The sequence below is a fragment of the Pleurodeles waltl genome, chromosome 2_2 (genome assembly GCF_031143425.1).
Source record: "Pleurodeles waltl isolate 20211129_DDA chromosome 2_2, aPleWal1.hap1.20221129, whole genome shotgun sequence".
NCBI lineage: Eukaryota > Metazoa > Chordata > Amphibia > Caudata > Salamandridae > Pleurodeles > Pleurodeles waltl.
Window position 1 is genome coordinate 421892858 of NC_090439.1, and position 23481 is coordinate 421916338.

General features: G+C 41.8%; 1 protein-coding gene across 2 annotated transcripts in view; it reads left to right on the plus strand.

Moving 5' to 3' along the window:
* The first annotated feature begins 1539 nt into the window (after positions 1-1539).
* Positions 1540-23481, plus strand: part of LOC138282394 (cadherin-7-like) — a 1442915-nt gene continuing 1420973 nt past the window's right edge. The window contains exon 1 of one of the 2 annotated variants that reach the window (XM_069219909.1): positions 1540-1737. The gene's annotated coding sequence lies outside the window, so the exon portion shown is untranslated. The remainder of the gene's footprint in view (positions 1738-23481) is intronic. The other variant, XM_069219908.1, reaches the window with a different exon arrangement.

The window sequence follows — 23481 nt, forward strand, 5'->3', positions numbered from 1 at the left end:
AGCCTGGCACGGAAATGCTAAAAAAATAATTAGAACGTTAGAATGTTGAGACTTGAGCTGTATTGAAGACAACGGAGTGGGGTGTGGCCCGTGAGGATTCGTAGAATCCTTCTGCTATATCATTCAAATATTTGTCTTTCTATTCATTTACAACATATTTCTTCCTCGGTGGAATATAAAAATTCCATGTTATACTTTTTATCCCTTGGGCTATCTATACCTGTCCCATGTAATAGATTATTTCCTATGCCTCGGCCTATAACATGCTTCAAGGGCCTTAAACTCTGTTTAGCCTCCAGCTGCGGGTTACGACTCCAACATTCCAATGTGTCTTTCACTGCCCACCCTATTCTATGTAGGACATTCTAGCAACGCCTGGGGAAGTTTGTTAGAGTACTATGGAGAGAAACATGGGTGGAGTGTGTGAATTCACATCTGCCACTGTTAAATGTTATGGATGACATTCCATTCCATTATTTTTCCCTCATTACACTACTATAGAACAGGGACCGACCATATGCTAATAAGCCTTAGCCCTGAGCCAATGGCAATTCTCCAAGCTTTATTTATTTCAAGTACCCCATCCATAACTCCAGTGGTTTGCTCAGTTATAGAATTGCTGTCAAGATTGTACTGTTTAATTTATGCCAGCTCTCTTTTATCATAGAGCACAGCCTCAAAATTTCGATTGATATTGTGCTATATTGTGTTAAATAATTAAATCATTGATACGTACGTTTTTAAAATATGCATACATGTACATTTACACATGTACACGTTCGAAATTAATGCAAACGCAAACGGAGTACAAGACTCTCTCTATTGAAGCACCATTTTACAGCGTTACCTATTTATGGTTATTCTTCAAGAAAGCAAGTCTTACCCGCCGATTTTGTGTTTTTATTATTTACATCGAAAGAATCTCGATATTCTTTTCACAAATACCCGCCTGCATTATTTGTCAGCTTGCCTTAATTTGCGGCACTACTTCACGTTTTGTGTACCTTTTTTATAGGATACTAGTATTTTTGCACATGTATTGGTTTTCATGAGGCCTTTAAATGAGAGACGTCATTAAATGTGTTTTGAAGGATTCATGGGCTGTCATAATATTCACGTTGAACACGGTTTTATCGCAGCGCAATTTATTTCTGAACAGAAAGAGTTTGGTAAAATGCTTGCTGAGGGGCAGAAGCAGACAGTAACTAGCCTATTCTCTCTTAAGTAACCCTGCTGTGTCCTCCTTCTGTGCCATGCGCATCCCTGAGCAATCACGAAATCGAAGGCATGTCCTTTTCTCTTGCAAAACACTTGCACTTGTACACAAACAAGATAAATGATCTTTCCGCCACCTCAGTAACTGCCAGCACGAACTTTACTTGCGTCCCACTGAAACAGAATATCGGTCCGACATTTGCTGGCTGAGACGGCCTGCATTTTAATTCAGGTCTCTGAATGAACATCAGAGAAGGCCTTCTGATATTGAGGACAAAAGCCCCTGTGTTCGTAGTTTGTTACTCAGAACACCCAAAATAGCTTGAAGTCAGCAGTGACATGTTGTGAGGTTCACAACTCTAAATGTGCAAGTGTCTTTCGCTGGCAGGAAGCTAGACTTTGCGAGACTTTCCAGAGAGCCCGGGGTAAAAAGAAGTCGTTCTTTGTCTTCGGGTGTTTAACTTATAGTTTTATGCTTCGCTTCGACGCAAGGCTGTCTGGGATCGGGCTGTATCGAGCAATGTAAGTTTTCAACATTTCAATATCACTTATTTCCCTTCTTTGTAGGAAATGTGAGTGTTAATACGGGACGTAGCGAAATCATCGCCTTAGAGGAGGTACTTGCGAACGATAAAAAATAAAAAAGTCAGGCTCGTGAGCTCAGAATTGGGATTGTTCAGGCACAAAAAGCTACGAAGAAAGATCGTTTCTGACTATTTAACTTTGCTCTCCGACTCTGGGATGTGCATTTAGTTTATTGTCGAAACAAATTACCAGTTGCGTGGCCTCGTGCACATTGCTTTTTGATTAATCTGTTAAATGTATGTACTGCTTCATGAAAAATCCATTTTCACCACTTTGTACTGGCAGATAAATCCGTAAGTAATTGGAAAAGAGTGACTTTTGCGTGGTAGTCTCGCAGTTGTGTCTAGTTTTGCACAGGATTTATCATATCTCGACTTTTTGCTGTGCTCAGGGCGCTGCAACATATAGCACTTGTTCATTGGACAAAATGGTCTCGTGATAAGTTTAAAAGAAAGCGCGCGGACCCTACAGTGGCATGAAAACGGCGTCATAGCCTTGCAGGCTGATGACGCGGGCCCTAAAGTGCTTCAGTCAAAAAAGTACTATGTATTTCGATTTTCGAGTCATAAACGTGCGCGAAGCAGCGATGCAAAATGGTAATAAGTGGCGCGATACGAATGCTATGGTGTATGCATTTACAAATATCCAACGCCGTGCTCAAAACTGAGTGGGGTTCTGAAATACATAATAATGCAAACATTCTATACAGTTGGTGTTTGTGAAGGCAACAGGTTGGCTCAGAGCTCACAGTATTCTTTCTTCATTTTGATTTCCCAATCCTATTTTAATTTACCCTCAAAATTTATTTTCAATGTTGCTTAATCATCTGCGTTGTGTTTGACACGGTCAACACTGGGAAGCACAGTGAGACGTGATAGAAATGACAGACGCCAGTCATTGACTTATACATAATATATATTCTAACCAGGTTTTGTCTGTAAGGGTTCCTTTATACAATGGTGCGTGAGTTTTTATCATAACGCTCCAAAGTGAGATAAAAAAAAATGCACATTCAAAACAAGGTGTAATATTGTGAGCAATTGACTTGCGCGCTTTTAGACACTCCCCACTGTTAAAAAAAATGTATTTGTTTTGTTTTATTTACGTGGTTTATGCGAAAACGAACTTATCGGAAGAACATTCAGAATAGCAGTCCACTTGTGGACAGTGTAAAGCTAGATAAAGCCTCCTTATTGTGGGCTACAGAGTATTTTTTTAAAACATTTCTGTTAAATTGAAGGTGTCCTTTCTGGAGCCGCCGGGCATGTTACAACTAACAAAACACTCATGCGTTTCACTGCGTTTACTCAAGGTCCTGCGTGCACTGTATTGGCTACAGCAGTTCCGAAGAAATGAAAGTGAGCCGATGATAAAATGCAGGTGCGCCTATTATGGATGACGCTTGGTAGCCCATGGCGTCTGCAGAGATCACATGTCTGTATACTGCGCCTATTAGCGACTCGGTGAAGGCCTTGCCGGCTGCCTGTGACTGACCGTCACTGCGACCTGAAGCCGCTCAGTGACCTGTCTGAAATAGGCCCCGGGCCTCTGATACCACGGTGGCAGGTGTCCGCATCACAAGTGACACTAATTGGCGTCCAGTTTGGCAGCGCAGTCAGCCAGAGAAGGCATCTGGGAAGACTTCGAGAGCATGGGGAGAAGCGCTGTAGGAGGGCGCAATGAGAGATATTCGAGGGCACCTCCTATGCTGTGCATGCCCTCTGAGCACCCGAGCCACGAGTAGATAGTTATTTCTTTTTCAAAACCTGATGTAAACTTTGACATTCTAACAAATTAAAACTTGCTAAGTTAAATGTGTTGAGTTACATCGACGAAAAAGACATACTTCCAATGAGGAGAAACAGATTGTATGCTTTCTAGTAGAACTAGGAGCGAAAAACTTAGGGATGCACTGTGTGTTACCTTCAGAACTGGTTACTTTATATGTGACATAGTATGCCAATGTTCCGATATAGAGAGCGTCCGCAGGGTCTCGTGAGCCTATTGCTTGATATTTAAACCAGTGAGTGCGGTGATGTGAAACCGTCACAATACCCGGCACCTCAAACGACAATTTTATGTTATATCCAACTAATGTGTGAGGACTTAAGATAACTCTCTATAAGTAAGCATAAGCATGTGAGTGGCAATATTCTGCCCTTAGACGCGTCGACATGCACATCATAGATGCCTTTTTATTACCTAATAGTGTGATCAGTCATAATTTCCAGTCATGTAGAGCACCAATAGCAGAGTGTAATGCACTAGAACAGTGGTTCTTAACCTATGGTCTGAGGACCCATTGGGGTCCGTGGGACCTAGTCAGGGGTCCCGACTGTTTTACACAATTAAATATGCTTAACATTAATACATTACAATTGATACATTAGATGCGACTAAAAAAGCAAAAGTGACATTTCGAAAACTTTTTCTATACTTGATTGTGAATGAAACAAAATATTTCAACAATGTAAATTTTTTGGTGTAAACTTGTTTTTGTATTTTTTATGTATTGTTTCGAGGTTCAACTCAGAAGTTGCTTATGCGGGGTTTCAGGCTTCAAATAATGACTCTGTAGGGGATCCCCCTATTCCACTAATGTTTTAGAGGGGGACCTCAGAAGTTAAAATTAAGAACCGCTGCACTAGAGCACGATGCTTGAGGTCAGTAGTTTATTGAAGCATTTACTTCACTGCAAAGATACACTTTTAATTTTTTCATAGTCGTATTTCATAGGCTTTGTTTAGTAAGCACTGGGGTGGTTTAGGTGAAATGGGTTCTGAATCTGACAGTCAAATCCAATATCCATGAAAAATCTCCAAAATGGTTTAATGACTGTATTTCCATTAGGCTCATGAGGAATTTCAAGGGATTTTCCACTAGGTAATTTCACGTAATTCTCATCACCAGGATACGTACTAGAGTGCAACATGTGTCGCTATGAGACTTTTTCTTGAGCAATATATTTTATAGGAATCCTGTGGAGGATATGAGCTGTTTGTTAATAAAATATAGCTGGTATGAATCAACGATAACTAGGTATACGTTTTGGGAGAACATTACACAGAAATTAACATATATGTTAGACCAGGTATCATTGGTGTGGTTTCCCCTAACTTTTTGCCCTGTGACCTCCTGTTTTTCTGACTTAGTTTAGTGCCCAGCTTTTAGGAAGCTGGGCACTTTACCACTGCTGACCAGTGCCAAAGTGCTGGTGCCTTCTACTCTAAACAAGGTAACATTGGGTTGTCCACAATTAACATATTTAATTTACTTGAAAGTGCCTTCTAAAGTGCACTAGATGTGCCCAGGGCCTGTAACTTTAAAGTGCTACTAGTGGGCTTGCAGCACTGATTGTGCAACCCACTTAAGTAGCCCCTTAACCATGTCTCAGACCTGCCATTGCAGAGCCTGTGTGTGCAGTTTTCAACTGCCCTTTAGACCCAGCAAGAGTACCCAACACCCAAACCTTTCTTTTTGTTACATATGTTACCCCTAAGGTAGGCCCTGGTTAGCCCAAAGGACAGGGTGCAGTGTAAATTTGGACATGTCCTTTTTAGTTTATCATTTCCAGGTATTGAAAAATACTTACATTCGGTTTCCTTTGCTGCATGGCCTATCCTCCCATTCCATAGGTTAGCAATGGGATTGCCTTAAAACATATTTTGAGTGTAATTTCCAATTGGGAGAAGAATAAATAGAAATATGGAGTGTGGTGTCTCTGAACTTACAATTTAAAATCACTAGTCACGGTGAAGTCATATTTTAAATCGTAAGTCTGAACATGCCATCTTTAGAAAGTTAGCATTTTTTTTACTTTAACCATTCTGTGCCTTCGCCTGTCTCTTAATACAGGTCTGGGCTGGGTGACATCTACACTTTGTGAATTCCCTCTAGAAAGCAACAAACACAGGACACTAAGCTGCATCTGCATTAATCTGCATACTGATAGGTCTTCCTCGGACGAGGGAAGAAAAAGGATTGACACTTACACTTCAGTAGGTGGTATCCTGTCTCCACATAAAGGAATGATTACCCCCTACAGATAGCGTGGCAGACAGGGCTAGCATGAAAAGGACATTGTGCACTTCAGTGAACTCCTTTGAAGCCTCGCCCACATCAAAGGGCTTTTTGGGTATAAGTACGGAACCCTAAATTCCATCAAACTATTTCGTTTTGAAGTCCTGAAGAGATTATGCAACCAAGAGGAGCTGCACTGCCAAGAAAGACTGCCACTTTGCCATTTTGCTTTTCTGTGATTGCCCTCTGCCTGCTAATTTCTGTACTGCCAGTGCCAGGAGGGACTGCCTCTTTGCAACTTGCTCTGCTGTGTTGGCCTGCTGCCAGCTGCCTCTGCAGCGAGGGAACCCTAAAATTACTCTCTATAACTTCTGACCCTTCCAAGGAACTATAAGGGCTTATTGGCTTGCCCCCTGTTGTTGAAGTCTCAGGAACATCAAAGACTTTACGGTGCTTAGACCTAGCACTCTCAACATTCCAGCATCTGAAGTGATACTCACACACTCAACCTGCTCAAGCTCGCACTCTGCTGTGCTCCCTGTAGGGAGTTTCCACCCCAACTCCAGCCACTGGAGCGCCGAGGATGAAGTATGAGTGAGGACCAGGTGCATTGCCCAGGCAACTCTACTGCTTTGCTGGTGATAAGCAGGATTCCCCTGTCACGTGATTCTGGACTGCGGGCTGATGTCCATGCACCTGCCTTGACTGCACCATCGAGCCATTGAGAGGTGGCACCACAGAAGTGCTTCCACGGACCTCCTCCCCGCCCGGTGACAAGACAATCCTAGGGCCAGGAGTAGTGTTTGTGGCTGTCCCCTTTGCTCCCAGTTCTGAGATCATCACCTACAAGAGGCTTCCCATTTGGCCTTGATGCGCCCCTGGTCCTCATTAGCATTGGTAGTGTTGGGCACCTCATTCCCCTTCATTTTGCATGACTGACAATGTGTTCCATGATACAAAGGCAACTCAACCCAAAGGCGGATGACGACTGCCTCCTGTGATCGCTGGGGTATAGACACTAGTGCTGCTAGCATTGAGCACATCATTTCCTCTGTCTGAATAACTGGCAGTGTGTTATTTGTTGCACATCTCTAGAAGCGCACATAGTAGCGCTGTTAGTACCAGATTTTGAAGATTTGCCCTCTTGCATATCTTTTTAAAAATTGACTGTTGATCATGTTTGCCAGAACTAATTAAGAAGTGTTTATTTGATTTTTGTTGTTTTGATCACATATCTTCCATATAAAAGAATACTTTATTTTTCTAAACTGGTGTGGAATCCTTTTCCTGGTGTCTTTATCTATGGAATCTCTTTGTGTTGTATTTCACTGTGTTACTGTAATTGATTGAGTGTTGCACAAATACTTTGCACATTGCCTCTTAAGTTAAACCTGACTGCTCTGTGCCAAGCTAAGCTAAGCCAAGCCAAAGCTGTGTTTCTGACTTACCCTGACTAGGACTGTGATTCCTACTTGGAAAGGTTGCAAACCTCTGCCAACTAGAGACCCCGTTTCTAACAATATAAAACCTTTAACATCAATTCAAACTTCTATCTTCTACCTTTTTTACCAGAGACAGTAGGTTTTATATTAATGGTAGTCATGCATCCTTTATGTATGCAATTACTACTGGCATACTGAAGAGGTAGAGACCATGGAAGCATGCACATTTATTAAACAAAAGAGGACGTCTTGAAATCCTGTAAGCAAAATGCTTACTTTGAGTAGGTGGTCTCCTGTGGGGCCACAGCCCTCTTTTTTTGGGATCAGCACTTACTTTTTTCATCAGACATTTCCCAAATGTAGGAGAGAAAAAACATACAAAGGGTTAAAAAGGAGGAAGAGAAAGACAGAAAGTCTTCCACCAAGAGAAAGCAGAAATATGCAAAAACGAGATGAAGAAGCATGGAGTGTCTGGCAGTGAATAAAAGAGGCCTAAGGTAGAATTCAGCATACTGAACTTAATTAGCTCCCTGCTGCGGACACTCTAGCATCACTTTGGGCACTGGCACTTAATATTTTACAGATTAAATACTGAAAAAGCACATTCAATATTGTGTTTGAAGTCTGAATCAGTCAGTCGTTATTTCATACAAAAACCCAACATCAAAAGATGCATTTGACTGAAAACAATGTTTATAGAAATGCCATTTCACATCGCAGAATGGTATACATGAGAAAACATTACGCCTAAATAAAGTCATTGCTGGATCTCCATACATTACTCTTTGCCTAATACATGGAATACGTTCAGAAGCAATGAGGGTTATAAACTATCACTATTGCTCAGTTTGGGAAGGTAACATGATTAACAAGAGGCAAAGTCTTGAGTATATCATACTGCCCCTCCCACATCAGTGGTAATCTTGAGCATATTACTGTATAATTAAAATGTATTAATGGTTCATATTTGTTTTCACTTGCCTGGTGATAATAGTTTTCTAGTGTTAATTCCATGTGCAGTACTTTCAAAGGCCGAGGTTGCTTCATGTATCAGACTTTCTAGACAGCTTACTACTGGTTTCTTTCAATGCAGCTGCTGGGTGTACACAAAGAGCTCAATGTTGTGTCCTGGGACTATGTGGGCTAGGAACAACGCGTTTCTGAGCGGACTCAACAGAGAAATTATGTAACTTGTTTGGAGGTGTTAAGGTGTGGTTATTAACAGTTGTGATGTAATTAGAAGGCAGTGTGGTATTGTATGCTGAGGAATAAAGACGTCTGTTATAGAGCTCCATGTGTGGCATGTTCATTTGCATGCTTCCTGGCTGGTGTGGACACCACACTGCTGTTCTTAAGGCTTTCTGAAAATGAGTGGATTTTGTGAAACTGAGCACTTGATAGTGTTGCTGTAGATTTTCACACACATTGCTTTATACTAGAGAGAATTTACTGTTGTAAACTGAACACTTGGTGCCATGTATTCTATACAACTAGCTATATTGTTCAGTAATACCATTTTATGAATAGTTCCAGGTTGACCTAATGTGGTAGAGCATGTGTCTGTATGTTTATTTCACTTGTATTGAGTCAATATACAGAGGAAGGATGCACACCAAAACTCAAAGAAGCTTGCATGTTTGCTCAGATTTTGCAGCTCACTGTTTCTCTTTACTTTATGTTGTAAAATATGTTCACCCCAATAGATTTATTATTCAATTTTACTCTGTAATTCCCCATTTTCATAGGGTTATAGGTCAACTTGCATCATTTTCACAGGGTTAAAAACATGCCTGCTCATTTCACAGTATCTACCGCTCTCTTTGGACAATGATTGGAGTAGGGCTGGTGCTGAAAGCAGGATTCAGGGATTTAATTTTCCAGGAAAATACCACTGTGTCAGGAGACTGCTCATATTTTTGAACAGTATTTACTACCAGTATATTTAGAGAAAGTGGAAAAGCAGAGATTAGATTACAAGTCGCCTAGTTCTATTGAAAAAATGTATCCCTCTTCCACTTCTAGTGATGATGGTTACTTTGGATCTTCCTAAAGAATACATAATGCTCACCTTGTTGGTCAAATACTTCAATGCCATTTTTATAGCATGCAATACAATAAATTGAACCAGTACCTAAGCAGTCCAAATATATGAAGATCACTCAGTAAAGTAAGATATAGCGTGGAACACAGATACAATATATAGAATTAAAGATGGGTTATAGTGAATAACATAGATGTTTTTCACTGAGGGGTTCTGAGTGACATCAGACTATGAGAACAAAGCTACCAATTCCTACTCTCCTCCTATGTGCCCTCTCCACTCCACAATGTGAGTGCTACCTGTGCTAAAGCAGCATCTCCCTCACTGAGGCCTGTATCAATGGCCTCAGACACTGTCACTGCTGACCATGTTGTGGGCTGGTGAGAGTGGATGGTTCTTCCAACAAAGCTCAGGTAGCACAACCTAGCATTTGATATTACATTTTCTGCAACTGCAGCTGCCCTTGATTCACTTTCTAGAGGAAGTCAGAGCTCCTTCAGATTTTGCAGGCAGGATCGAAAAGGATGTTGAATGTGACCTCCACCACACCAGCTACATTGAAGTTGGCTCTTTTAATTGTCAGTGACCTGAATATACAGTGACAATGGAGACAGTAACTCTGGGACAGGGACACCAGGCCAAGGAACTCTCTGAGAGAGTTATTGAAGATAAACACATTGGGATGTGGCAACATTGACCTTGAATATTGTTCTGTAAGTGCACTCAACCTTTTTAGTGCCAGATGTTTAACTTGCAGCAAGTTTATTATCCATATGTCATCTGCCATCCTGGTGTGTGCTCTGTCACAAGTGTTCACACCTTCAAAACAACATCTAGCTCTAGAAGCAAAACTACTCCCCAGTACCAGGATGCACTACTGTAAGACCTGAAGTTCATCAGTTTTAAATAAACGTTCCAAAAATTAATTCCAAAATGATATAAAACCAGTTTACAACTGATCATTCATCTTTTAATCACGATTTTCTCCCATGTCATGCTTCACGGTTTACACAACAATAACATGTTTTGTGTCCACAGGATGATATTATACTTAAATGAAATCCCGTAATACATGAACCCAGTGGGATCCTGTTCTGCTTTCCTGCTCTTATCTCATGACTGAGCTTACAGAACCTCTCTGGAATGCACTTCTGAGTTTAAAGAAGACATGTATTGTTATTATTACTTCACCACGAGGTTCCTGAGAGACAAAATTAGTAGGTTGGAAGCACACGTTCAAAAGTAGTTGCAGCAATGAAAGCAAAATATATCAAAGTACTTCTCAGTTGCAATGTACACAGCAAATACATGTGATTATATTATAGCATAACTTCAAATCAAAGCATAAAAGTCAAAATTGCATCACCGTAGGGCTGTAGGGCCTATCCCTATGCTTCATCTCTCTGAGGTCTGCAAGTTGATGACTCCGGTTCAACTGCGAAAAAGAGATTTTCTACCCAAACGGGAGACAGGCAACGGACGTCTGGTTCCTGTCTGAAGTCAAGATAGTTTCCATCTAACTCTGTGGTAGTCCAGAGCCATCCTTAAAAGCAAACTCAGTGTGAGATCCGAAGAAACTTGGAGAGTGGCCAATTCTCCGAGCCTCACTCGTTCTCAGACTGGATTGAGAGGTAAACACAAAATCTACGTGCTCTTATCAGCTAGGGTCTGGTGTGAAAAACACAGCTTGGTCTACTGTGTGGAAAAACACAGCTTGCAAAAACACACCTCATCTGCAATGTCTCAACTGCAATGTCTAACTCCACGTTAAAGCCAATATGCAGCTAACCTAAATATCAAATGTAATGTCTAATGCCATGTCAAAGCAAATAGGCAGCTAAACTGAATACAGAATGTAATGTCTAATGTCATGTCAAAGCCAATAGGCAGCTAAACTGAATACAGAATGTAATGGCTAACTCCATGTTAAAGCCAATAGGCAGCTAACCCAAATACCAAATGTAATGTCGAATGCCATGTCAAAGCCAATAAGCAGCTAAACTGAATACAACATGTAATGTGCTCCTGGTTAACATTGAGCAACTAATATGCGCAATGGTGAAACACAAAGTCATTGGTCAAACACAATTAATAGCATCACATTCCACCCTATGACCAATGAATTTTTGTTCACATACCTCTTATTTCAAACAAAAACAAAAAAACAAAAACATCAAGTAAAAAAAAACCATTATAAGCAAATCAGATTTGAATGATAAAAGCAATCACTGTAAAGCAATGGAAGTGGATTAACATATTGATCTCATAACCTTTCACATCAGATGCATCTACACAGAAAAGACTGAAAATTATATACTCTGATTGGGATAATAGTGTCTCTAAAACACCAATTTGATGTAGCATGAGTTCTACTCATGTAAAGGTACGCGGTTCACCTGAAAGGTTTGCTGGAATGTAGGTGAAAGTCAGAGTTCCACACGAAAAAAACACAGACAGTTAACTGTTAAGGTTGCTTAGTTTCAGAGGAAGAATGTAATCAAACAAGTTGATCTTGAACTGAAGGCGCCAGTTGCGCAAAATTGATCCATGGGGTTTGTACTTTACTCAATCAGGTTCAGGTTGGGGGTTCGGTCCCTTCTTCGACCCCACACGCACACACCCGAAGGGAGACCACCCAGCACAATCATGGTCAGTGGTGAGATGTGGTAGGATCTGCAAAAGAAAAAAGTATGACTTTTCTTGCAAATAACATTTGTCATCTGAAATGTGCCCTTCTTCCTTTCCCTGTTTTATAATCAGCAGGACGTTTTTGGGGCCCTTTGTTATAATTTTCTGAGGTTCTGGAGGGTCACTTGGGGCTTCAACCCCTACCTTAGCACTGAGGTTTTTATCTGCTGCACCACAGCTTCCCTTTCCTTGCACTGTCAGAAGGGCTGGGGAAGACTCCTTCTTTACCAAACCTCCATTCGCTGCACTTTTGACATGTTGGGCAATTCTGTCTCTAATTTGTATGAATGAATCTGATTATTTTCTAGTTATCAGCATAATTTTGATTTCTCCTTGGTAATCTGCAGCAATCACTCCCCCTAAAACCTGATCAATTTGCCTTATCTGTCCTGGTAACTTTACTCTCCCCAACTGATCTTTGACTGTTTGTGGGACAGATCTCTCTTGTGAGTGCTGACAAATAGGCACAGTTTTTAACAAAGCTAGGGAAGCGCTCATCAGCCGGGGAAACCACCTGTGAAAGGGCAGGAGCCCTTTAAATTCACGTCGCGCTCCCGCCGTCGCGGGAAGCGCTCACCAGCCGGGGAAACCACCTGTGAAAGGGCAGGAGCCCTTTAAATTCACGTCGCGCTCCCGCTGCGCGGGACGCGCGCGGGCGGCGCCCGGGCAAAGCCCGGGCCAAGGACGGGCCCGTCCTTGCCCGTCATTGCCCGGAAGAGGCTGGGCTGGGCCCCCCCCCTTTCACTTGCCCCCGAGGGCCCTAGCCTACAAAGGAAGGAGATATACTAACTGGAACTGGGAAGTTAAAGGAACTAACGTCCATTTTGACCCAGCTAGCGGCTTCTTTTTGGGAAACCTTGGGATTCGCCTCAGCCTCTGTTGGGATACCAAGAGTAGGAACACCCCAGGAGCTACCACACGCGGGACAAACAAGTGACAATTTATTCTTTATCCTTTCTTTTTTTTATCTTCCTTCTTTTTTTAAAAAATCCTAACTTATACTCAAACAGACTGTCACCCCCGGCATAGTCTTCTCTATACATTTTTACTTTCTGCCAAATCGTCTAATCACCTTAGTTGGGGTGGTGCTATCTTGGTCCACACAATTAACAAATACCCCACTTTTCTTCACACCGGATTCAGAGTGACACCATATAAAAATATGGGGAAAAGGAAGCACTCAAAATTGAGTCACCCCCCAAGCTTAAAAGATAGTACCTCTATATTAAAATACATTTCAGGGGCTATGGGTATGATAGACAAACAAATTGCTAACGTAGAGGGGAAAATCCTGACATCCAAAGACCATAACACCCAATCCCCAACGGACGTGGTTATAACTGATGATTTTAAAAGGTGTAATAATGACGCATTGAACAGAGATATAACAGATAAAAATGGATGCATTCAAAATATTTCAGACTCAATCCTCTCACTAGATGACCTTTCACCTGCAGCCAAACGCCAAAGGAAGCCGCCGCCAGAGAAGGCAGACAACACCCCTAAAAAATCTCTAAAGAATGATTCGGTACTCACACTCGATAAAAAGCCCATAAAGAAGTCAGCTCGGAAGAAACTCTTAACTAAACCAGCAGATACGACTAGATCTCTCCTAGCCAATCTCTGTGACCTAATAAATAGCATGAAATCATCATTTGGGGCCAAACTGGATTCCCTGTTGGAACGCTTAAAAGTAGTGAAGTGTAGGGTCGAGGCAGGCATGGGTTTTGTAAAGTCCTTATACCCAGAGGCTCTACATGACCTAAAACAAAACCCAAGTTTAACATTACCAAATTCGAATTCCGAGCGAAATTCTGAACCCATACCCATAGATAAGGCTAATGACCCACACTCGTTTCCAAAGCTCTCGATTCAACCACAGGTACCTTCCGTATCAGCAAGCATCAGTCATATACTCCCTACCCACAAGCCTCCACCTAGTATACAATCATTCCCACCAGTACTAACTACTAATCATAAACAAGCTTTCACATTGCTCAATACTTCCTCACAAATCAGGACAAATACTCCCCAATCAGACAAAGGAAGGTCTCAACATATTGAAATAAGACCCCTGAACTCCACATACATACCTAGTGATCACTTACATCTTCCTCCGGAGGCAACTCCATACGTTGTGGTCCTGACAAATGTTCCCCCTATAGGTGATCAACACCGGGAAACGTGGCCGACATTGAGGAATAAGGCCCTGAACTGGATAGGAACACGTTTGGGTCCCGGGGGGTGGGGGTCCTATTTAATGATATAAAAATGGCAAGAAGAGTCAAGTGGCTAGGAAACAGGGAAAAAGTAGTGGAAGGAGACTGTGTGGTTCTTTCATTCAAGACCCCAGACCTGGTGCACAGCATCATCCACAAATTAGGTGCTAGACAAGCCACTTGTCAAGGAATCTCACTGCTACCCCTGGTTTTTTTTTATCCAAGATCTTCGGGGCGTAATGTTAGGAATCTACAACCCGTAAATGAACAAGTACTAAATACCTTGGGCCATAATCCTCTTAGCAACAGATTTCAATCTATTACAACGCTAGAAGATTTGGACTGACTAAACAGGAACAAGACAGATCCCCTATATGATCTTGCCCCGGATGCAAACAAAGAAAGACCTACTCAGAATAGGGGTGATGTATCCCACGAGAAGGTACCCGATCGGAACATCAGGCACCTAGTACTCATCAACTTCTATAATAATGCAACGCATAGAGAAGTCCCCAAAATTTTAACAGAGATGGGCGAGGATCTAGAGGAAATATGTGCGAGCAATAGATGCCAGACCCTCATTATATGGGGGGGCGACTTTAACGTACACCTCTGCAAGGAACCTACAGGAAAGGTGTGTGGTTGGGATACCAAAAATCTTGGCTTAGGATTGCACTTCTCACATACCATTCAAGGAGAGGCAATGAACTCAGTGGCTCAAAAATATAATTTGTTTTTTGTAAATGAATTACTCTCTAAAGAACTACAGCTTAAACCAACCTTTAATGGAAGGGGTGCACATACAGTTATTGATTACATTTTAATGTCAACACATTTTTTACACTATTTTACTAATTATATAATCCATGACATCGCAATAAGCGACCATTTCCCCCAAAGCTTGGAACTTTCATTAATCCCGCCCACACAGGCTAAAGCCAGAGAGGTAACGATGGCAAACGATATTGTACTAGCCCCAGGTAATGGTTATACATTGAGATGGACTCAGACTGACCCACAGGCACTATTGAAAGATATATTACGTGAACATACCCAAGTGTTCCTTGATTGCCTTAGTAAAGACACGGACCCAGGGCAATGCCTAAGTGCCTTTCAACAGATAACCCATGCTGTAAAAAAGGCCCTCACGTTTAGGACTGGAGGGGCAGGGGGCAAGAAAAGGGAAATTGGTTGGTTTGACCACGATTGCACGAAAGCGCACACAAGACTAAAAAAAGCCCTAAGTGCCCCCATAAGATGTCAGACCGAAATACGTACTTGCAGACTGGCATACAAGACAGCCACAAAAAAGAGGAAACTCGCTTTGAGAGAGAAGTTATGGGACAACCTACACAGAGCCAGTCTGACGAAAGACAATGCCCTCTTCTGGAAAACAATAAATACTCCCGTTCTAGGGGCCAATAATACCCCTAGATTGGAAATTGCAATTTCGGAAGAGGACTGGATTACATACTTTTCTAAAATATACTGTCAACCCAATGACAGAGCTCCTCCGGACCTTTTAAAACTCCCAGATCCTGAGGAAGATCGACACCTAGCAATATCACCCCAGTTTACCTTAGGGGAGGTAGTAGAAGCTATAAACACAAGCAAAGCTGGGAAAGCGCCAGGGCCTGATGGTGTCCCAATTGATCTATATAAAGCTAACACCGACTTATGGGGCCCCCTATTGACGCAGGTACTGAGGGCCATTTGTTCGCAAGGCCCACCATCAACTTGGCGTCAATCTATTATCATACCCATATACAAAAAGGGCGATCGCCTTAACCCAGCCTGTTACAGGCCAATCTCCCTCCTCGATACATCAGCCAAATTAGCAGGGAGAATAATTTTAAACAGACTTCAAACATGGGCGGAAGAAAATAATATCCTATCCCCAGTGCAGTATGGCTTCCGCACAGGATTAGGTACAGTGGAACAGGCTCTGAACTTAACTATCCTAGTGGGGAAGTATACGAAGACTAGAGAGGGTAATTTGCACCTGGCCTTTATAGACTTGTCCTCAGTATTTGATTGCGTCCTGCATGAAAAGTTATGGGACATCCTAACAAGCATGGGAGTCGAACCAACAATAGTCCATTTTATAAGAGATCTGTATACCGGGTGTGGAGCAAGTGTAAGGTATGGGATGAGAGGGGAATGCACTAAGTCTTTTGGCATATACAAAGGGGTGCGTCAAGGTTGCGTTCTAGCACCACTACTGTTTTCATTATATATAAATAACCTAGAAAGCAAATTGATAAACAAATGTAAAGACCTCCCACAAATAGGTAATCGCCCCGTCCCTGCACTCCTTTACGCAGACGATGCAGTACTCATGGCCAGGACACCGCTAGCCCTCCAGAAACTCCTAACCACCTGTATAAACTACATGACAGCCCTGGGCCTCACAGTCAACCATTCGAAAACGTTCATAATGAACTGTGGCAGGAAAATGAGCAAGCCCTATAAAATCACTATCCAAGAGGACAAGGTGAAGATAGCTCCCACCTTTTCATATTTGGGCATAATGTTTGACAAACAGGCCACCTGGGCACATTGCGTGAAAACAAAAAAAGACCATATTATTAAAACAACGGCGGCCTTGAAGATTTTCTCCAAAAAATTAGGTGGGATCTCCCCGTCAAACATGGTGAAAATCTACAAAGCCAAATGTATTCCGGCGGCTACCTATGGAGCATGTATATGGGGGTATACGAACTGCCATGCGATTCAGTTGGTGGAAAATGACTTTCTGAGATACCTACTAATGGCACCAAATAGCACGTCATCATATATTAGCCATTCGGAACTTGGGGTCCACTTTGTAACTGATTTAATTAAGATACAGCCTTTATTATTATGGCATAAAGTGTGGACCTCTGAGCATACCGGACTAAACCAGGCCATACTATCTGATTGTATGAATCTAACACACTCGCATAGAGTTCCCTGGTTAAAATATATCATGACCTTTTTTAAAAATATTGGCTGCGAAGTGTATTATCAAAACCCACAATCACTGGAAAAAATAACCAGGAGAGACTTGAGGGCTCTGACTTTGAAGCATTTGGATGAACAGAGATGGGAAGTGGAATCAAAAAAATCAACAGTAAAGTCCATCCAACTAATTCTGTCGACGGACGCAGTCCAGCCCTACTTAGTAAGCGTGGTAAATCCCCGACACCGATTTGTTCTTACAAGATTCCGCTTAAATATCTTCCATCGGCTAGTAACCTTTCTGACTATGTGTGACTGGAGTACAGTCTTAAGAGCATGTCCATGTGATGCGAAAGCCCCCCAATCTACAATGCATGTGGTCCTCTTTTGTAAATTTTATGACATACCAAGAAAACGTTTTTTATTGCCTTTTTTAAGATCGACTAATTTGCGCAAGTGTTGCGATGCGTATTTTAGTTTACAGATTTTATCCTCTATTGAAATATGTGGAATTTTAGCAAATTTTTTATGTACAGTACTCTCTGTAAGGAAGTCCATGGGTGTACTGAATTAATTTTACTTGAAAATCAGCAATTTCTGGTAAACTCCTTACTCCCTAAAAAATACTGCAATTGAACTCGTTCTTGCACTGATGCAAATTTATTAAGTTTTTTATATACCTGTTCTTGAATGGATTAAGGATGTGTCTTATAATCTTACTTATTTTATTATAACCGTTTTTTATATTTATTTATTACTAATGTGCTATCACTTGACACTTTTATGGCTCGTTGAAAGCCGAATAAAGCTTTGTTTGATTTGAACAAAGCTAGGGGATTGTGCATCCCTCTAATCTCTGCCCACCTGTAAGTGGCTTTTTCTCCCAGATGTCCACATTTCTGGTGCACCCACTTAGCCATCCCCACTTAGTCAGAGTTCTGGGTGGACACTTCAGACTCTGAATTTTTCTCTGTAACATCTGCAAGGGAATTGAACCAGTTATGTACAAGCCATGCGGAAAACCAAACGGCTAAACCATTGCAGTGAACCAAGAATCAGTGTAAAAATGACACATCTCAAGCAGCTCTTGCTTTAAAGTCTGACACACATTGTACAACGCTGTTCCTTCTCCTGTGGTAGACAACTTTTCAGCCAATGAATCATTATTCAAACAAACATGCTTTTTATCCTCAGGGGACACAAATTCAAATGGTGCACTCAATTTCACTGGTGACTCTTTTACCTGTGGTACTCCGTGCACCCTCTCCTCATTCTGAAAAGGGGCCTGTGACAACTGTTCATGTAGGGCTGCAGTGACTCTAGCCCTCTCTTGCATGTACCAGATCCAGTGTATGATACTAGCCTCCTGTGCTTGTTCTAAACTGTGGGAGTTAGGTGAACTCATCACCCACTGATAACAAGTCAAAAGCTTACTCCAAAGTTCTAGGGGCACTCTTGTCCTCCCCTGTTCCTGATTTACATGTAAATCAGTGTTTCTCTCTTGCACTGCACACAAACCTAAAGTCTGAATTATTTAATTTGCCAAATCAAAAGCGCGCAGCTGCTCATGTTTTTTCCTAGTTACTTTGTACCAAAGTGTTAAGATTTCACTCAGATGAGGGCTATACTGTTTCCAAAAATCAAACAAGCTTGTGAAACTCGGTGTCTCTTGCTTAGTGCATACAGTAAGAAACTCTAAAATCTTTTGTTTTACTTGTGACAACATCTGTCTATTTTCTGGGTTCCACTGAATTCCCAGTAACTGCACATTTTGCGACAGTACTTCTGCTTTGACCTAATTAATTTTACTTTGTCTGTAAATCACATTCTGAGCTCTGTTCTCAGTAGTATCTGTTAAGGAATGCTCTTCAACTGCCAACAACTGTGGGGTGTTTTGCTCACACTGAGGCTCAGACTGGCACACAGCTGTTTAAACCCCCTCATTACTGGAATGGGAAAAGCCAGATTCTTCTAAAGCAGCAGTTTTATATATTTCAGCATTATCTTGCATTAATGTGTTCTGGCTAATTTGCTCACGTAAATTCTTATTTTCATGTTCTAACTACCTACATCTCTCCTGCATTTTTCTGTAAGCAGACAAAAGTATCCAAACCCTTCTGTCAAGAACAAAAGGAACATCATTTCTTTCAAAAGGCACATTTTCTAAATATGCTTTATCACAGCACTCATCCCAAGACTCACACAGTCCTGATAAACAAGAAAACATGTTTCTCACAGCACCATAAGGCAGTTTAACTTCACATGCATTTTCAAACATGGTCTGCCGTGCTTCTGTAATTCTCTAAACAACAAAAAACAATTACACTTTTAAATCGTGCACTTCGAATCTCCAATTTGACTCTCAAAACTGACGACTCCGCCAAAATGTTCTGCTTTCCTGCTCTTACCTCATGACTGAGCTTTCAGAACCTCTCTGGAATGCACTTCTGAGTTTAAAGAAGACATTTATTTTTATTATTACTTCACCACGAGGTTCCTGAGAGACAAAATTAGTAGGTTGGAAGCACACGTTCAAAAGTAGTTGCAGCAATGAAAGCAAACTATATCAAAGTACTTCTCAGTTGCAATGTACACAGCAAATACATGTGATGATATTATAGCATAACTTCAAATCAAAGCATAAAAGTCAAAATTGCATCACCGTAGGGCTGTAGGGCCTATCCCTATGCTTCATCTTTCTGAGGTCTGCAAGTTGGTGACTCCAGGTCAACAGCGAGAAAGAGATTTTCTACCTAAACGGGAGACAGGCAACTGACGTCTGGTTCCTGTCTGAAGTCAAGATAGTTTCCATCTAACTCTGTGGTAGTCCAGAGCCATCCTTATAAGCAAACTCAGTGTGAAAACTGAAGAAACTTGGAGAGTGGCCAATTCTCTGAGACTCACTCGTTCTCAGACTGGATTGAGAGGTAAACACAAAATCTACGTGCTCTTATCAGTTAGGGTCTGGTGTGAAAAACACAGCTTGGTCTACTGTGTGGAAAAACACAGCTTGAAAAAACACAGCTCATCTGCAATGTCTCAACTGCAATGTCTAACTCCACGTTAAAGCCAATAGGCAGCTAACCTAAATATCAAATGTAATGTCTAATGCCATGTCAAAGCCAATAGGCAGCTAAACTGAATACAACATGTAATGTGCTCCTAGTGAACATTGAGCAACTAATATGCGCAATGGTGAAACAACAAAGTCATTGGTCAAACACAATTAATAGCATCACAGATCCCACATGAATGATTTTGTGTTTTTTTAGACTGTTTTTACGGTGGAATATTCATTTGATCCATCATGTGCATATGGTTAAATTGATAGCTTCATGCACACTTGCTGTGGGTGGAGCAGAACTTTATTAATTGTGTGAGAGGACATAGAGGAGAAGTGGTTCTCACAGTGCTGTGTATTCATTTTGTTTTGTTTCACTGACCCCTGATGAAGGCTATTGTGGCCCGAAATGCATTGGGTCTAAGAGACACAAGTGGGGATGATACTACTGGATTTCCTTGAAGTATATTATCATCCTGTGGAGTAGATATGACTGCAATAACCACTTTGCCTAGCACATCACAACATAGCACCTTTGGTTGTTGTGTTGATGAATATTCTTTTTAGCACATGCATCCCTAAGTGTCAGTGAGTATGAGTGAGTCAGTAAGTGAGAAAAAAGAGTGACTACAAAAAGTGAGAATATGTGGGTGAGAATGAATGAGTATGTGTGTGAGAGAGTGTGAGAAGGAATGAATGAGAGTGGCACTGAGTGAGAGTGACTGAGAATGAATGAGCTAGTTCAAGTGAGTGTCAATGAATGAGTGACAATGTGAGTGTGAATGAGTGCATATAAGTGAGTGTGAAAGAGAATGCTGGCACACTAAATGTAATTCTTGTCATAAGAGTACGTGTGAACAACTACTGGCATGCTTGAGTAAAATATCGGCATAGGGAGCACCAGTGGAAAAACGCTGGTGCTGAAACTTAAAAGTTAACCTTTGGCATGAGGGGCAGCCATGGTATGTAACAAGGGGATATTCATGGCAAAATGCTGACACTGAGATCCTTTTTGACATAAGTGTCACCCATGTTTTAAGGACAGCACCAATGGTAACATTCTGGCAATGGCATAGTGTATTAAATGTTTGGACTAAAGGGACATCCATAGCAAATGGGGAGCACCCATGACAATATGCTGGACCTGGCACAAATGAGGCACTTGTTGACATATTGGTGCATCCCTAGCAGATTCTGGGCAAATAGATTCAACTTCTGCGGCGTCAGATTGCAGTGGACTGGCACACCACAAAAGACTTGAGTATTTAATGAATCCTTTTCAGATCCTGTGCATTTTAGAACATTTAAAATGCACTACCTTATCCCATTTTCTCAACATTTTCTTAGGGGGGTACCCCAGAACTCTCCCTAGGTGTCAGGCTCACTTGCTACAATTCTGGGCAAGTATTATTTACCACCACTTTCAGAAACACCCAGTGCCCACTCTAAGAACAGAAGGTAAACAGTACCTTGAGGAACACAGTTTACTTTCTGTAGCTGTCACTTGGACTGAGACTGGGCCATTACATGTTAGCTTTTGTAAAATTAATACATTCAGCAGTACAATGTGCATTCTTCTGATTAAATAATATGAACTAGTAACAAACATTTTTAAACAAATTGCGGACAAATGTAATTACTGTGAATAGATGAAAAATGAAGGGTCTGAATACAACTTCACTTCTGTGTTGTGCACAAGTGATGTAGCCTTCAAAATAATCTTTAATCAAAAAGTACTAGCAGTAAGATTTAATGTAAGCCATTGCAATACTTCATATTCAATATAAGGTCTCTGCCAATTGATTCATGTGGTCATCACTACTATTGTTTTTTTATTTAATTTCCTTTTTCCCCCCTGTGATCTATGAACACATTTCCTACTGCAGGGGAACTATTAAATCATAACAATTTGTAATATACAAAGATGTGCTTCCTAGTGCTGTTGTCTGTTTTGTGGCACTATATCCTCCCAAAATTAGCACATAATTTTTCAAGTAATAATATGAGGAATGAGTAATGATCCCCTTGCATATCATGTCAGAACCTTAACACAAGTAGTATATGTAGGAAGCTGGCTCTGTTTATATTATCTCAAAGCAAGAGATAGTCTGCTCAGAGTCCAGGGGTTCCCCAAGAGTCTTAACAGAGGCAATAATAGATAATACTAATGCACTATTTGGGGTAGTGTGGTCGAGCAGTTAGGCTTATCAAAGGTATATGTTAAGCATTTGGTGTACACACACAGGCAATAAATGAGAACACACACTCAGGCGGTCATTACAACATTGGCGGTAAAAGCCGCTTACCGCCGTGCAGAAGACCGCCAACACACCGCCATGCCCGCAGAAATCCGCCACAGCTATTATGACCCACAGCACGGACTAGGCAAAAATTCAGACACCCACACAAGTCCGCCACACCAAAGGTCAGTGATAAACTGGCGAAAACAAAACCTCCACCGTCACGCCAACAGAAATAAGCCCACACTATCACGACCCACGAATCCACGCGGCGGTCTTTCAACCGCGGTATTCCATTGGCGGTACACATCGCCGCGCTCAAAATACACACACTTTTACAAAACACTGCCACATTGGACAAATCGAAAAACACACCTGATACACATACACACACCACTCCCACACACCCAATACCATATAAAACACACACCCACATCACCCACAAACCCCTACGACCAGAATCACAGAGAGAAGGCCAGAGAGAGACACCACCATCAACAAACTACCATCCACAGGCACACAACACCATCACCCACATAACTTCCACGCACCTCACACTACACACCACTACATATCAGCACACTTATCACCACACACACCACCCCACACATCACCCACACCACCCCATGGCTCGGCAAAGACATTCCAGGTTCTCGGAGGACGAGCTCAGGGTCATGGTGGAGGAAATCGTCCGGGTAGAGCCACAGCTATTCGGGTCACAGGTGCAGCACACCTCCATTGCTAGGAAGATGGAGCTATGGTGAAGAATGGTGGACAGGGTCAACGTAGTGGGACGGCACCCAAGAAATAGGGATGACATCAGGAAGAGGTGGAATGACCTACGGGGGAAGGTGCGTTCCGTGGTCTCAAGACACCACCTTGCGGTTCAGTGGACTGGTGGCGGACCCCCACCTCCTCCTCCACAACTAACAACATGGGAGGAGCAGGTCTTGGCGATTCTGCATCCTGAGGGCCTCGCAGGAATAGCAAAAGGAATGGACTCTGGTAAGTCAAATCTCTCACTATTTCA